Here is a 13,842-nt window from a genome sequence, read left to right on the forward strand (position 1 = left end):
CATCAGCCGGCCGCACACCTCACACATTTGGGTTACATTACCTGGTTTTGGTGATGAATGACACGATTTCGGTGGCAGTTCTGGGGAAACCAAGTCACTTTTAACAGAGATATAATTAAAATCTCTGTGCGTTTTTCAAATTTAGATTCATTTTGTGTTTTATGATTATTATTTTGATACTATTACAGTCATGTGCTGCTGTTTACCATCTGAAAAGTGAGGAATAAAGGGAAGATCTCTATTGAAATCCAACTCTTTTTTTTTTTTCCCTTGGTCACCTTGCATGCACCGGTGTCTATGATTTTTTACACCTCCACCTTTGATTTTGCACGGAGGAATGCTCTGAGCCACAGCTTTCCCCCTACCCGCTGCTCTTCCTCGACCAGCGCCCCGGCCACCCCGCGCTCGCCGCTCCCCTGCAGCTCTTTGTTGCTGAACGTCGGGGTCAGCGGTGTCAGCGGCTGACATGATTAGTGCCGCCGACATTGCACCACTGCTCTGAAGGAAGCAGGCAGAGGGCAGGGGACAAAAAACAACAACAGCAGAACCTGCAGCCATTTTAGGCAGAAGGAATCGGGCTCAAAGAGACATTTGCAACCTCACTCTTCCCAATTAAAAAGAAGGTCCTCGCACCACAACAGGCGTACCTGGCGTTTAAATGCGCTGCCCTGCTCGTAAAATCAGGACACCTCTCCTGCCCCGACACACATCCTTGTGGTGTGCTCCAGTTCTCTCAGATCGAAGGCAAAGATTAGGGAGGTGAACAAAACACAAACGATTTTTTTAAAAAAAGTATCGCACAAGAGATAACGCCTAACCTGTGATTCAGCAGATTCAAATGCTCAGAGGTACAGCAATCTGCGCTCTATTGAAAGACAGCAGCAGTCCATTACATGTATTGATTTGCAGCACTTTGTCAGCACTAATGATGTTACCTCATTAAAAGAGATAAATGCCCTACTGTTCTACCAAAAGCATCTGCTCCTTCCTCTTTCTCGCCTGTTCTCCAGCAGGGCCCTCTGCAGAAGCATATTGAAATCAAATCCAAATCCAATGCAAAATTTGCTTAGAGCGGCTTGCTAGCATTGCTTTTTTGTTGTTGTTGTTGTTGTTGTTTTCTTTATTTATTATCGCTTTAAAAAAGAAATGGGTTGCTCCCTGTTTCGTACCAGGTATTTATTTCTTCTTACCACTCTGAACGGACACATCAAAGGAAAACAAAGCCAAGCGCTGGTTCTAGTTAGGGAAGCATGATCGAGCAACAGCTGCGCTCCGTGTTAACAACGTTCCCGCGGACAAAGAATTCCTCAAAAATAAACCGGTATCTGTGTCCGCAAATGCGTTTATTGCTGGGTAAAATAACAAGGGTTGAACTTTAATCAAAGCGGGTGAAGTGATAGGCAAGGTGGTGATAATTCTGTTAACACCCAACAACATGTTGCCACACAGAATGCGCTGGTTTTGTTTCAACAGATTCCTACTTACAGAAAAAGGTAGCAGTTTACCATAATGAATGTTTTATGCATAATTCCTTTGTGTATAGGGTCTCCAAAGTACACATTACTAAAGTCTATTAAACTCTCTATTTAGCAGAATTACCAACGTGCCTTTTGGGAAATTATTACAATGAAGCTGTACCGGTATTTAAATTCCAGTTGTTTAACAATCTTTTCCTAATCACCAGTCCAGGTATCTACTTTAAAGTGCAGTCAGACGCTGTTCTTCGAGACATCATAAGCCTTTCTACAAGCTCCTTATGGAAATTCACTACAAAATGACTATTTCGACCTGTTTTGCATAATTAGCATCAGACAGGTACTGCTTTTACACAATGGGAGCTCTTCCCAATCTTCTTCACCAAGCACAGCACTCCACAGTTAAACCTAGTTACAAAAACAACTAACTATTTGCAGCCATACAATTCATTTCCATGTGTTAGTATCTGAAAGATAACAGACTTTTAAAGACAAATTATGTCCCATTCTTTATAAATGGCTTTTCTATGAGGAAAGACCTGTCCTTGGGTGAGACAATATGGCTTCATGGATGGAGTGACCTCAAAACTGCTCAAAGTCAGCACACACCTGGGTCTCTACTCTGTTCCAGCTACTAGACTCTCTGAACTGTACGTAAAGCAACAACAGAACAGCTACTAACTTTTTGTTTTGAGCCCCTCAGACCACTTCCCCTTGAAATACCACAAACTACGGCTACAGCTACTCTCTAAATGTGCCAGTTTTCACGGCAAGGAGCCTTAAACTTGATTCCAAACTTTTAAAACTGCTCCTGCTTCTCCTGTAATAAGAACAGATATCATTCCAATTGGAAGAGTCTCGTGTTTCTCAGGGGAGAGGAAGCAAACTTCATCGTACTAAAAGTTACAGGATTAAGTTCCTGGGGCGGGATGGTGGAGACCTTGATCCCAACCTTTCGGATTTCCTCCATGACCTTCAATAAATCACCGTGTCCCTGCCTCCATTTCTCACCAGTATGAGGGTGATATTTCATCCTCTTTTAAATGCCCAGAAGCACTCAGGATCTATCTATGGGACAGTCAGGCTCTTCAGCAAAGACAACCAAGCAAGCACCTAAACAGATGTCTTGTCCTTGCCACTACATCATACCGACAGTTTTATAACTCCAATTCAATTCTCAGTTAACTTCAACTGCAAAAACAACACTAATATATCTGAAAAATGCAGACAATTTTTTGAAACCAATGGGCTCAAAACCAGAAAATAAGTAATAAAGAGGCATTGCTCAACAGCACTACTCATCAAATGAATATGTAGAATTTAGGCCATCGTATGACTGACTTGTTTTGCTTTGCCAGAATTCAAAGTTCATGTGCAAATACAGATAAATGGAGGACAAATATCATCACTGTTAACTGGTTCACACGGTATGAGACCCTCTGACAAGTATGAAACAAATATTGCCCATTTTTTGGCTCTAAGGTAAATTCAGTGCCCTCTGGCAGGCCTACACAACAAAGCAGCTTCCATCATGAGCAAAAGTCCTCCAGAGAACAATCCTTGAGAAAAAAAAAAAAAAAAAAAAAGAGCAAATGGGTGGACCTATTTTAGCCACACACTAATTCCCTATAAATCAATGGACAAAAGTGTTTCCCTTCTCCAGTTACAAACCCTGGGCCAAATTACCTTTGCTGTAACAACCTCATTGACTCTGCTAAAGTTACACATGCACCACATTTTGTCCTTGTTTGCAATGAGGCCAAATCTCCCATAAATAAGAAAGGAAACAATCTGGTCACCTTAAGTGAAATGAGAGGAAGAGCAACCCTTTCACCTTTAAAAAGGAGATAGAAGGAAGAACACTACTAATTTCACTTCTTCAGTTTGCCTCTATGTTAGGAAAGACTCCTGTATGCTTTTAGAAAGGACATGTCTTTCAGGTTTTAAAGGTTATTTTATCCAAGTGCAGATCAAAAGTCCAAGAATATCAGATGTTGGAATAGAAGAGTATCCAGCACTCATTTTACTATCCATTAAAGAAGTACCTCTTCTATCCTGTTTGACGAGGTGGTAAGCCAAGGGGTCAGCTCTACTACAACCTGAAGCCATCAAGGCCTTGCTCTTATCTCTTGCTCCTGCGTGAGGCAAGATGGCCCTACTGAGCTGCCCCAAAACCATCCATGTCTTTAGTTCAGTCAGCTGTTGGCTGGATTCACCCCATTGGACATCTCATAAACATGGCCTCATAAGACTCAATGCTTGTGCAAGAAGGACGGGGGGAAGTCTGGGCAAAGGACACAATGGACAAACAAAGCGGACAAGTGGCCGCAGCTGTACCTGGGACTGCCTTAGGCTGCCCTTTAGTCCCTGATGTCTACCAGAAGACCCTGTGGAAATACAAGACACTGTGTGCAGTGCTGCACTTAACACGGGCATTACAATACATGTGTCTAATGTTCCCATCTTATGTCTCTGTGTCTATGATACCAGGTGACAGACATCACCTGGCAATACAACTTCACTCTTTATTTTCAGCGTATTGGGTATAGACATAGTGTGGCCTTCATTAATTATTGCGGCATTCATTAAGGCTACCTCAGCCAAGCTGTCACTTTGTCTCTCCTGCCACCTACTGTACTGAAAATCAAAATATGTGTCACCAACTCGCGTTGTGTCCCCACTTCTGTTTGGAAATACCAACCTTAGTTCTTCTAGAAGTACCACTGTCTGCCTGTTGGGAAGCCCCTGTTGAAGCAACTGCTGCAGTGATGCTATCCAGTACTTCTTGATGAAAGCTAAATGCAGTGTTTTGAACGATACCTAACTCATTGATGCTTCATGGTTAAAATTAGTGTTAATAACTAAAATTTCTCCACAGTTTAGGTTATGAACTATTTTCCTCTTTAACCCACAAAGTATTAATCACAGATTTATTTTAAACAGTCAATGGTGAACAACACCCCGTAAACCTCTGGCCCTTTACTTGCAGTTATTTCCAATGACAACACTCAGAAGGTGCAAAACCCAGCAGAAAAACAACTTCCCATTAGGTGTGTGACTGGCAGCTCGTGGTTAGGGTTGAAACTCTTGGTTACGCACTTGAGCTGCAGAACCAAACTAGTGTCACCCAAGAACAGACCCATCAGGTGCAAGAGTCTGCTTCAGACCATGGTTTATGGTGGTCTTTTAGCACCTCACTCTCTAAAAGCTCTTCTGAGCAAGCCCGGCTGTGCCATGCCTACCTGCTGCAGCACCACGCTACCCGTGTGAGATGTCCTCTACACGGTCCCTCTGGCTCTGATGCTGTGGACTACAGAAGGGGCTTCAAAATCACACCGCTGCTTGCACCCAAGTGGTACATCCAAAGGAAAAAAGGCTACTTGATCATAACCATCTGGGTTCTGACATCAATCCAAACTTTGAAGCAAGTAATCAAAGTAGGCAACATAGAGAAGGGCAGCAACAAGTTCGAGCTGGTCCAGCACAGTCCAAGCACTCTGCAGGAACTTCAAACCCATCCACAGTATGATGTGGAAACCAATAAGTAATCAACCCCAAAATGACTAAACAGATAGCCCTTGTTAATTATTTATGCCATCCTCCCAGAAGGCGATGGCATGACAATTTCACTTTTTAGCACTTCATTATTTATTTCGAGAAAGTATTCAAAAAGAAAACAACAAGCTGCAGTTCATAAAATATTCTCATTATTTTTGAGTAAGAAGAAAACTTGCAAGTGCGGGTTTATTTTCCATATATGATGTTCCCTTTTACTTAATCAACAAGCAACGTCTTTGGAGCTATGTGACAGCAGCTATCTTTGATGAAAGGAATATTTTGATGAAGGAGAAAGACATTCAACATTAGCATGATCAAGTAAGCTATCAAATTCATTTATTTATGCTGTGACCATAGTAATCAAGAAGTAGTTAATGTGGAACTGAGCACCAGTTAAAATGCATTTTAAACCTCATTTTACACTGGTTTGCAAAAGGAGATCTTTTACTAGCAGGATGCTTTAGGGTCTTTTCAGGCTGCAATGAGAGAAGCAGATACAGAAGATAAATTGGTCTGCTCCTGCAAACAGTCTTGCTTTTGCAAGAGGAGTACTAACGTAATAGTGGGCCTTTCATCTCAGCACTTAGAATTTGATCAACTGAGAAAAAAACATTAATATAATTCCACTCACTCACAGATAAACATCTTTGAAAAATGAGTCCATTTCTGTTCCTAAAACAAATCTGACAAGGCTACAACTGAAAGTATTTCTGTAGCACACACACTTTAGTATGGACACAGGAAAACTATCAAAATGAGTAACCAGAGGGTATAATACCAGCTATTTAGCCACCAAAATGCCTCAAGAGCAGTGATACATCCACTTAATGCCAAATATGGCCCCACAAATATCTATTATACATGAATAAATGTATCAGTTCCCGTTAATTACACAAAGGCTGCGAACAAGTGAGAGGCCTGCAACGTAGGTAAAAAGGGATCTTTTTACAGTGCATGATCAGAAACAGCATTTGCTGACACCAATTTAATTTATAATGGGATCAAGGCAAAAAAAAAAAAAAAAGCTCATGTTAGCAGTGCTACAGGAACTGTAAGCTAAGATCTAGTGGACTGAACAGAGCCTTAAAACAACTTAGTCCTTTTAACACAAACTTGAGAAACCTGCTACTACAGTGGCAGTATCAGGGGGTGATTCTATCCTCACTAGAAACTCCTAATAAATTTTAAAGTATCTCCAAGGATGCTACAAGGGAATAAGTAAGCCAATTTTATACATCCTGTGCTGCCTGTTGGGATTGATGTCTCACTAAACCAACAGGCAAAGTTTAATCTCTGGAAGGACTTCTGCCTCTGCTGTGCTCAACCAAATGGAAGGGAAAGAAATTTAAGCTTGTTTGGTCTACAGCGGACTGTGGCTTTCTAGCAGAAGTTGGTTGAAGTTTGCTGATGAGTGGGTGATAAGCTGCTCTCAGAGTTTTGCTTGCTTTGGGAGGAGTGAAGTGGTTGGGAGATTTTCAGAGCAGATTCTCCAAGCAAGCTGTTCAGAGAAGCCACTATCCAGAAGGCTCAACAGGAGGAAGAGGAAGCAGGGAAATCACAGTTAATGGGATTTGGCCACAACCAGAAACAGCTAAGTTTCAGAATACATTATGAACACTCTTGCACTTCCCCATTGCACCAGTTCATTGCTGCATGAGAAAAATCTGTGTATATTTAATGCCTTAAAAAGCTCCATGGAAATTTAGATTAATGCATGATTAGAAAAATCTTGCCTCATCTCTGGTTTGCCCTGTAGATGCACACATCAAATAGAGGAACATCACAGAATCATTAAGGCTGGAAAAGACCTCCAAGATCATCTGGTCCAACCACCCCCCTACCACCGATGTCACCCACTGAACCATGTCCCTAAGCACCACGTCCAGCCTTTCCTTGAACACCCCCAGGGACGGTGACGCCACCACCTCCCTGGGCAACCCGTTCCAATGCCTGACTACTCTTCCTGAGAAGAAATGTCTCCTAATTTCCAACCTGAACTTGCCACCACTACAACATAGTTTCCATGATTTTCTGTAGGGAGAACCTGTCAGTCTAGAGATTTATTTAAGGTACATGCATGCTTGTAAATGCCGTAAACGAACACTGAGATACGAGGAGGTCACTGCCCCACTCATCTTAGAAATCACCTCTCAGCCCACTGATCCCTCCACAGAGGATTATAAAGTTTGCTCAAGTTTTCTGTGGGAGGGAATTGCTATTTGATCCTTTCTAGGGGTATAATTGGAGCTCAAAGTACAGGGTTACCTTGCTCACAGGGAGAGCAGCTCTCCTTGGCACAACTTCAGATTGAGGAAGGTTATACAATTACGGCATAGAATAAGGTCTTTGGAAGGAAATGAAGTTCTCTCAAGCCTGAAGGAAAGAAAGAAAAACTGCCTCTCTTCTGAAATAACAAGTGCTTTGGTGTGCCTTGGCAGTGTAAATTCCAGGAACCAGCTAAGAGTTGTGCCACTTTGTAAAGAGCAACTAGGTCAAACCTCAGAGCAGGACCCACATCCCTTGCTGCTCTGGGTAGTGAGGCACCAAGGATCTCCTGCTCATCCTCTGACCTGGATGGATGTGGTGGCAGCCCCCGCTTTGGAGCTGGGAAACGAGTCTGTCTCTTACAGGTAAGAGAGCAGTTGCAGCTCTCAGCTTTGAAGGCTTTCTGTATTCAGCTGCTGTCGGAAAAGACAGCAATAAAGAAAATAACATAGAATCCCTGTGTGGAAATAACATGAGAAACAGAAGAGACAATCTAATGCAAGTGGCTGTAGGTGGGAGGCGAACAGTGCTCCCTGTGCAGGCAGAAAATAACTTACAGAGAGGTTGCCGCAACACCCGATTCTCTAAGACCCAACACACACCTGCCAAGGAATTTACCTTCTGAAGTGCTAGCTAGCACTGTCAGCTCAACTCTGAGAAGAGAGCTGGTTGCAATGAAAGAAAAATTACTTGAGATGCCCTCTACCTGATGCACTCTGTGCAAACTGAAGCCAAGTGCAGGACATGACATAACATGTAAGCACTCCAAATGAATTCTTCCTTGGATCCCAAAGGAGGCAGCGCCACAGTACGTGCAACAAGGGAAGATGCCAGCAGCAGAGAAATTCCCGGTCTAATCGTGAGATAGAGGAAGCAACAGTATGACCAGAAGAATGGAAGCGATATGAGAAGCGAGATAAAAGAATTATGGAGCTGATAGCATCTTACTGACAACACGATTTTTAGAAGAAAGAGGGGAAGTTGAGCAGCTGCGAAAGAGAGGGAAGGAAGAGTAAGTCTGATTTTCCTGATAGTCAGGTCATGAACAGTTCCCAGAACCTGTCTAGTCTGGCTGGATGTCCGATATCAGAAGCAAAAAACATGTGGCGACCTCAGTGCATAGACAGGAGATATTGAGGAACAAGTCGTCTAAGTGCAATAAATTGAGATGAAGCTACAGACCTTTCAACGAACAATGAATCTGAAAAGTCAACAATCTCTGCATAATTTCCTCTGTTAATTCAGACAAAATCTTAAAAACAAAATAAAAAAACACTTTTGGCTTTTCACAACCTTCATTTCTGTTGGAAGTCTTACTGTCACCGGTGGGAGTTTGACTTTATTAAGTGGGAATTTAACAGGAATTGCAGCTCCGTGTAAGCTATGGGAAATGTTGCTCACAGCAAGAGAAGATGTAGGATAATGAAGTATTTTGGGAAGGGAGGAAAAAAACATTACAGTAACTATGCAAACAGAATAACTAACAATGCCGTGCTTCTCTGGGACCTTCTGGAGGATCTCAGCTCAATCTACAGCCATTCCTCATTATGTGGCCATGGCTTATCACACAGCCTGGGTCTCCAATCTGACCGCACATCTATGCCTTACACTCTTATCCCCTTGCTGCTTCTCATCCCAGACCTCAGCTGTGAGCCGAGGGGCAAGGACCCTGTTGTGGGTTTGTGCAACAGCCAATGTGGGACCCAGACGGGACTCAGGGTGCTGCCAAGTGCTCCTTCTCCGTAATTAACGAGGGACACTGATAAAGAAACAAAAGACAAAGGGTTTCCTCCAAGCGAGAAAACTCTTAAGCAGAAAGCCAGTCTAGCCAAGAAGGCTTTCCCCATGCCAAACATGCTCAATAGCACATCGCGGCACAGGGAGCAGGCTGTGAAATCCAGTGTTCTTTCAGATAAAAGTGGGGGGAAAAAAAAGAAGAAAGAAAAAAAAGAAGTGGGAGGAGAAAAAGGGAAGAAAAGGTCAAGCAGACCAGGGCAGGCTGCAAGCAAACAATCCCCTCCCGAAAGGAAAGCACCTTGACGGACACCACAGTGTAGCCTGCAGAAGATGCTGCTCTGTGGGAGAGAGGGTCAAGTTAAAATACAAAACCACACACTTGCACAGTCCTATGAATTTCTTCACTGCAGCTAAGAATTTAAGAAAATACTTTGTGTTAAAAGTTGCTTTTTGCAAGTTATTGCATATTATTGCCTATTTGCTCTACCAATTTCCAATTGCAGTTTCTGCTCCCAGTAGAAGTCATCATCAGAATAATACACTGGCATTTAGATATTGCCCTGTTAAGAAATCTAGAGTAACTGGAAGTCGTATTAATATTTAAATGCAGTACATGCCTATTTAAAGTTTGAATACATATCATTAGAAAACGGCATAAATTAACCCAACCTAATTCTCTGGGATGCACGAAGATCTAAACAACCTTAAGTCTGATGTTCTCCCTTACCACCCACTTGAATAAACAAAACAAACCAAAATATGCTGGGGTTAGTTTAGGTTGCAAACGGCAACAACATCAGCATTGAGTCCCTGGGCCTAAAAGCAGTTTACTCCCTGATGCAACGCAGATCGTGCCACAGCCCCCCGCTGCGGCCATGCACCATGCCAAGAGGCAGCCTGCCCGCCGTGTCCACCCCCCCAGCACCACAAAATGTCCCTGGGCAGGCTGGGGGACACACACCGGTGCTGCCACTGGGTCCCCTGGCAGGGCCAGTGCCTGCAGTAGCAGGGGACAAACTGCTTTTCCAGCAACCCCCCCACTGGGAGCCCCCCGATTCTGCAACCCAGCGCTGTCAACAGCGTGCCCTTTGTTGCGTGCACGCACGGCTTGCTGGTTGTTTTGGGTCTTGGTTGTTTTATTTCAAGGAGAATTCGAGTTTTAAATGAGTAATCTGTTTTCGAGTGATTTCTCCACGCTGGCTCCACCCTGCACTGTAAACTAGACATTACCTTATACAAGAATGAATCCGCTGCATTCCTCCGTCTCGCTGCCGTGCAGCACATTTCCTACCCTCGCAGCCCAACCAACAGCAGCACACGCTCCCCCACCCCTTCCCCCTCCGTTTTCTTTTTCTTTCCTTTTTTTTTTTTTTTTTCTTCACCGCCTCACTGTGTTTTTGTGTAAATGATCTCACATGACTCAACAAATCCATCTGCCTGGAGCAGGCCGAGTTTGGAGCCTTCCCAGGAGGGAGGAGAAGAATTGCTTTGTGGAAAGGACCTGGAGCTTTGCCCTTTCTCTGGCTCAAATTACCCGCCTGTCAGGCCTGACGGATTTGGCTAAAAATAAAAGGAAGCGGGCCGTGAAAAGGAGATGAATGAGCTCAGCAGTTCCTTAGATAACATGGGCCCGGTGTTGCCCAAAGCTCCCGGCGCAGGAACTTCAAATGCCGGGCATGTAAGCGCAGGGCCGCAGCCGAGGTGAACTTGGCCGCTGCGGGGAGAAAAGCAAAACCCAACCGTACGCCGCTGGAAATAACTGGATTAAAGGCACGCACGCAGAACAGGAAAGCTGCCTGCTGTAGGTTTTAGGCTTGTAAAATGCCAGATTTACGGCGTTTCCACGGCAAGCGGGGTCTGGGGGCTGCGGCGGGGGGACGCGGCGGAGCCACGTATGATGTCAGCCTGCCGGCCGTGCCAGCACCGCGCGGAAAGTCATCTGCGCGAATGTGTGCCCAGCGCCCGCAGTGGGTATTAAGCACTTAGTTTGGCAATGTAATGACACACTGTAACAATCTGTAATGCGAGGCAGTCAGCAAAGCCCTGGCTCTGCGAGCTATTCCTCCTAACCATTAACCATATGTTTGGCTCCGCCGCCACCCGAGCGAGCGGGTGTTCCAGCACACCATCTGGTTTCTATCCACACAGGCAACTGCAAAGCACACAGCATTTCCCCCTGGAGCCGCATGTTCCTCCCGGCTGCCCCTCTCCCACCTCCCTCCCCGCCCGGCCCCCCGCTCCCCATCTTCCTCCTTCGCCCATCTCAGCATCAGCCTCTCCTCCCACCATGACACCCTGGCCCTGGTGCTCGAAACCACACGTGGCCCCACCAAAAACGCATCCGAAGAGTGGGGACACCGTGATGTGCAGCCCCCTGTGTGCCCCGAAAACACACACTGGGATGGCATCGCCCAGCATCGATGCCTGATGCGCCATGTTACAAAACGGGCGCTCCCCTGGCCCACCTCGGAGCTGCCACGCCGCTCATCTAATCTCACACGCACACACCGCTCAGTTTGGGTGACATCGACCCCAACCCAACACTGCAGGTGGACATCGAGAACAAGCCCGTCAAGTGGAGGACATTAGCAACCTACCTCTTGCCCCCAGTAGGGCTTTCTATAAGCCCATCTGGTTTTGGTCACCCAGCCCACCAAATCGAGAAAAAAAAGAAAAAAGGAAGAAAGAAAGAGGAATGGAATGAGAAAGAACTGAAGAAAAAGGAATGAAAATATTTACTTTCCCTGTGGTAACTAAACAAGCTTTTTCTCTAACTATAAAAAAGCTTTCAAGTGTTGTGTTTTAGAGGACCTTGTACCATATGTTTGCTTTATGATTCTATGAATTCTAACTACTATTTATGTTTTTAAAGCACTTCCATCCTTCTGTTTATTTCTGAAGTCACCTATGGGAGATCAGCAGTAATTTTCCTCCCAGGTTGGCCAATTTAAGATTAATCATGACCTAATGCAAGTATTCAGGGATGCAAGCAATAGGATATTCAGCAAATCCCACACTTGCTCCTTTAAAATAAGTTTATACTCTGCAATGAGTCACACATACAGTGTTTATGCAAGTAACCAGTGCTACAAGAGAAAAAAAGTCCATTACATTTGCGAACACATACGCATCGCAGCTGTAAGCACACAACTGCTTACACCAGGACTCATTTCTATGACTGGATATTGATTTTTCAATAATGTGTCATTATACTGATGTTGATACAGCAACTATCTTCCTGGAGTATGCAATTTAATATTAAAAAGAAGCTGGCTCGAGGAAATATCAAATCCACACCCATTCACATACTATTTAAATGTCTTTCTTGGTCACAAATACAGCAACGCAAAGCCGCAATTGCATTTTTTTCCCACCTAGCACCTAACAAGGAAAAAGGAATCATCAGTTAAAAACAGTTCAATATAAGGCAACCACCTCTGCTGATCTGCTCCTTGATAAAATAGTGCAGCACTTCTTCAGTTTGTGCTGAAAACTAAAAGCCTACATCGACAAAGATGCATGCTTTTCCATCTCCTCATACTTGTGAAAAATCAGCGTATGAAAGAGCCACTGTAAACCCTTATCCTGGAATCAAATACACATGGGAAAAACCCTTCTGCTTGTGAAAAGCCTGATGACTTCACCAGGACTGGCTAAGAAGTGTGAGAGTAGGATCCGCCTGGATGTTTTCCTGCTCAGCCTACTGTAGGAAACCTGCTTTTAGCAGGGGTTTGGACTTGGTCTCCAGAGGTCCCTTCCAACCCCTATGATTCTGCAATTTTCTGATCTGGCCACACTCACAAACTCCATCGCAATTAGCACTGTAAATGCCCCCTTCTCCAGCTTCCCCTGTCCCTCAGGAAAATAATTAAATGATTAAAAACATAAGATGCATTTTAGCTAGCAACTTACATTTTTTATAAAACCAGGTCTGAACATATCAGTAGCATTATTTAAACATCACACATTGGGATTCCTACAATTCTTCAACAAGAAATAGTCTCCATTCACACAAAACAAACAGTGGTAGTCCTCTACAGCAATGATCTAGGCATGGGTCTTTTAGCAGATAACTATCTGCTCTGATCCAGAAATCTTTTAAAATAGGGAATTCAAATGAGATAGTCATAGATTCAACATTTTACAGTCTGAAGGGCCAGATAATCATTTGACCCTTCTTCCATAAAAACAGGCCTGGAGCTTCCCTTCTACTTCTGTGCAGTTGTAAGTGGTTGAATAAGAGCCTCTCTCTCAGGGTAAAAAACAAAACAAAACAAAACAAAACACTAACACAGAAAACTAAAAAGAACAAGCTCAGTTTTAACAGCCTGACATAACAAAGGAAGATGTCCCAGCAACACTGTCCTATTCACCAATCACCCTTGCTGCCAGAACACTTACACCCGCTTGCCTGGTCGGAATTAATTTAGCAGCAGGCCACTGGGTCTCGCTATACCTTGTCACCTTCCTGTACCGTTCAGTCTCTGACAAAGGGCCACTGTCAACCTGAAATCTAGCCAGTTTTTAAAGCATAATAAAAAGTGGTGTCACATTATTACCTGAATCCACCGAGTCCTCCAGCCAACAATGATGTTTCTGCAATCACATTTTCCTGTTTTTAAAAACTTCTCTCTTGCCTCATCGCTCTGTGTGAAAACCAACACAAAAGAGAAAATTGATTAACTGCAGAAGATTATCTATTATTTGTATTACAGCTGTTAGACTTCCCAGCAGACATTTAGGTATTTTTTTTTTTCCCTGCTGAGTGTCATGAAGATATTAACCAAGAAAAAGTCCTTTCTCCAAA

General features: G+C 43.8%; 1 protein-coding gene across 1 annotated transcript in view; it reads right to left on the reverse strand.

The window, feature by feature from the left end:
• Nucleotides 1-13,633, reverse strand: part of BACH2 (BTB domain and CNC homolog 2) — a 150,569-nt gene extending 136,936 nt beyond the window's left edge. The window contains exon 1 of the mRNA XM_035559479.2: nucleotides 13,595-13,633. The gene's annotated coding sequence lies outside the window, so the exon portion shown is untranslated. The remainder of the gene's footprint in view (nucleotides 1-13,594) is intronic.
• Nucleotides 13,634-13,842: the final 209 nt, after the last annotated feature.

This window comes from Cygnus atratus, chromosome 3, assembly GCF_013377495.2.
Source record: "Cygnus atratus isolate AKBS03 ecotype Queensland, Australia chromosome 3, CAtr_DNAZoo_HiC_assembly, whole genome shotgun sequence".
In the NCBI taxonomy this organism is placed as follows: Eukaryota; Metazoa; Chordata; class Aves; order Anseriformes; family Anatidae; genus Cygnus; species Cygnus atratus.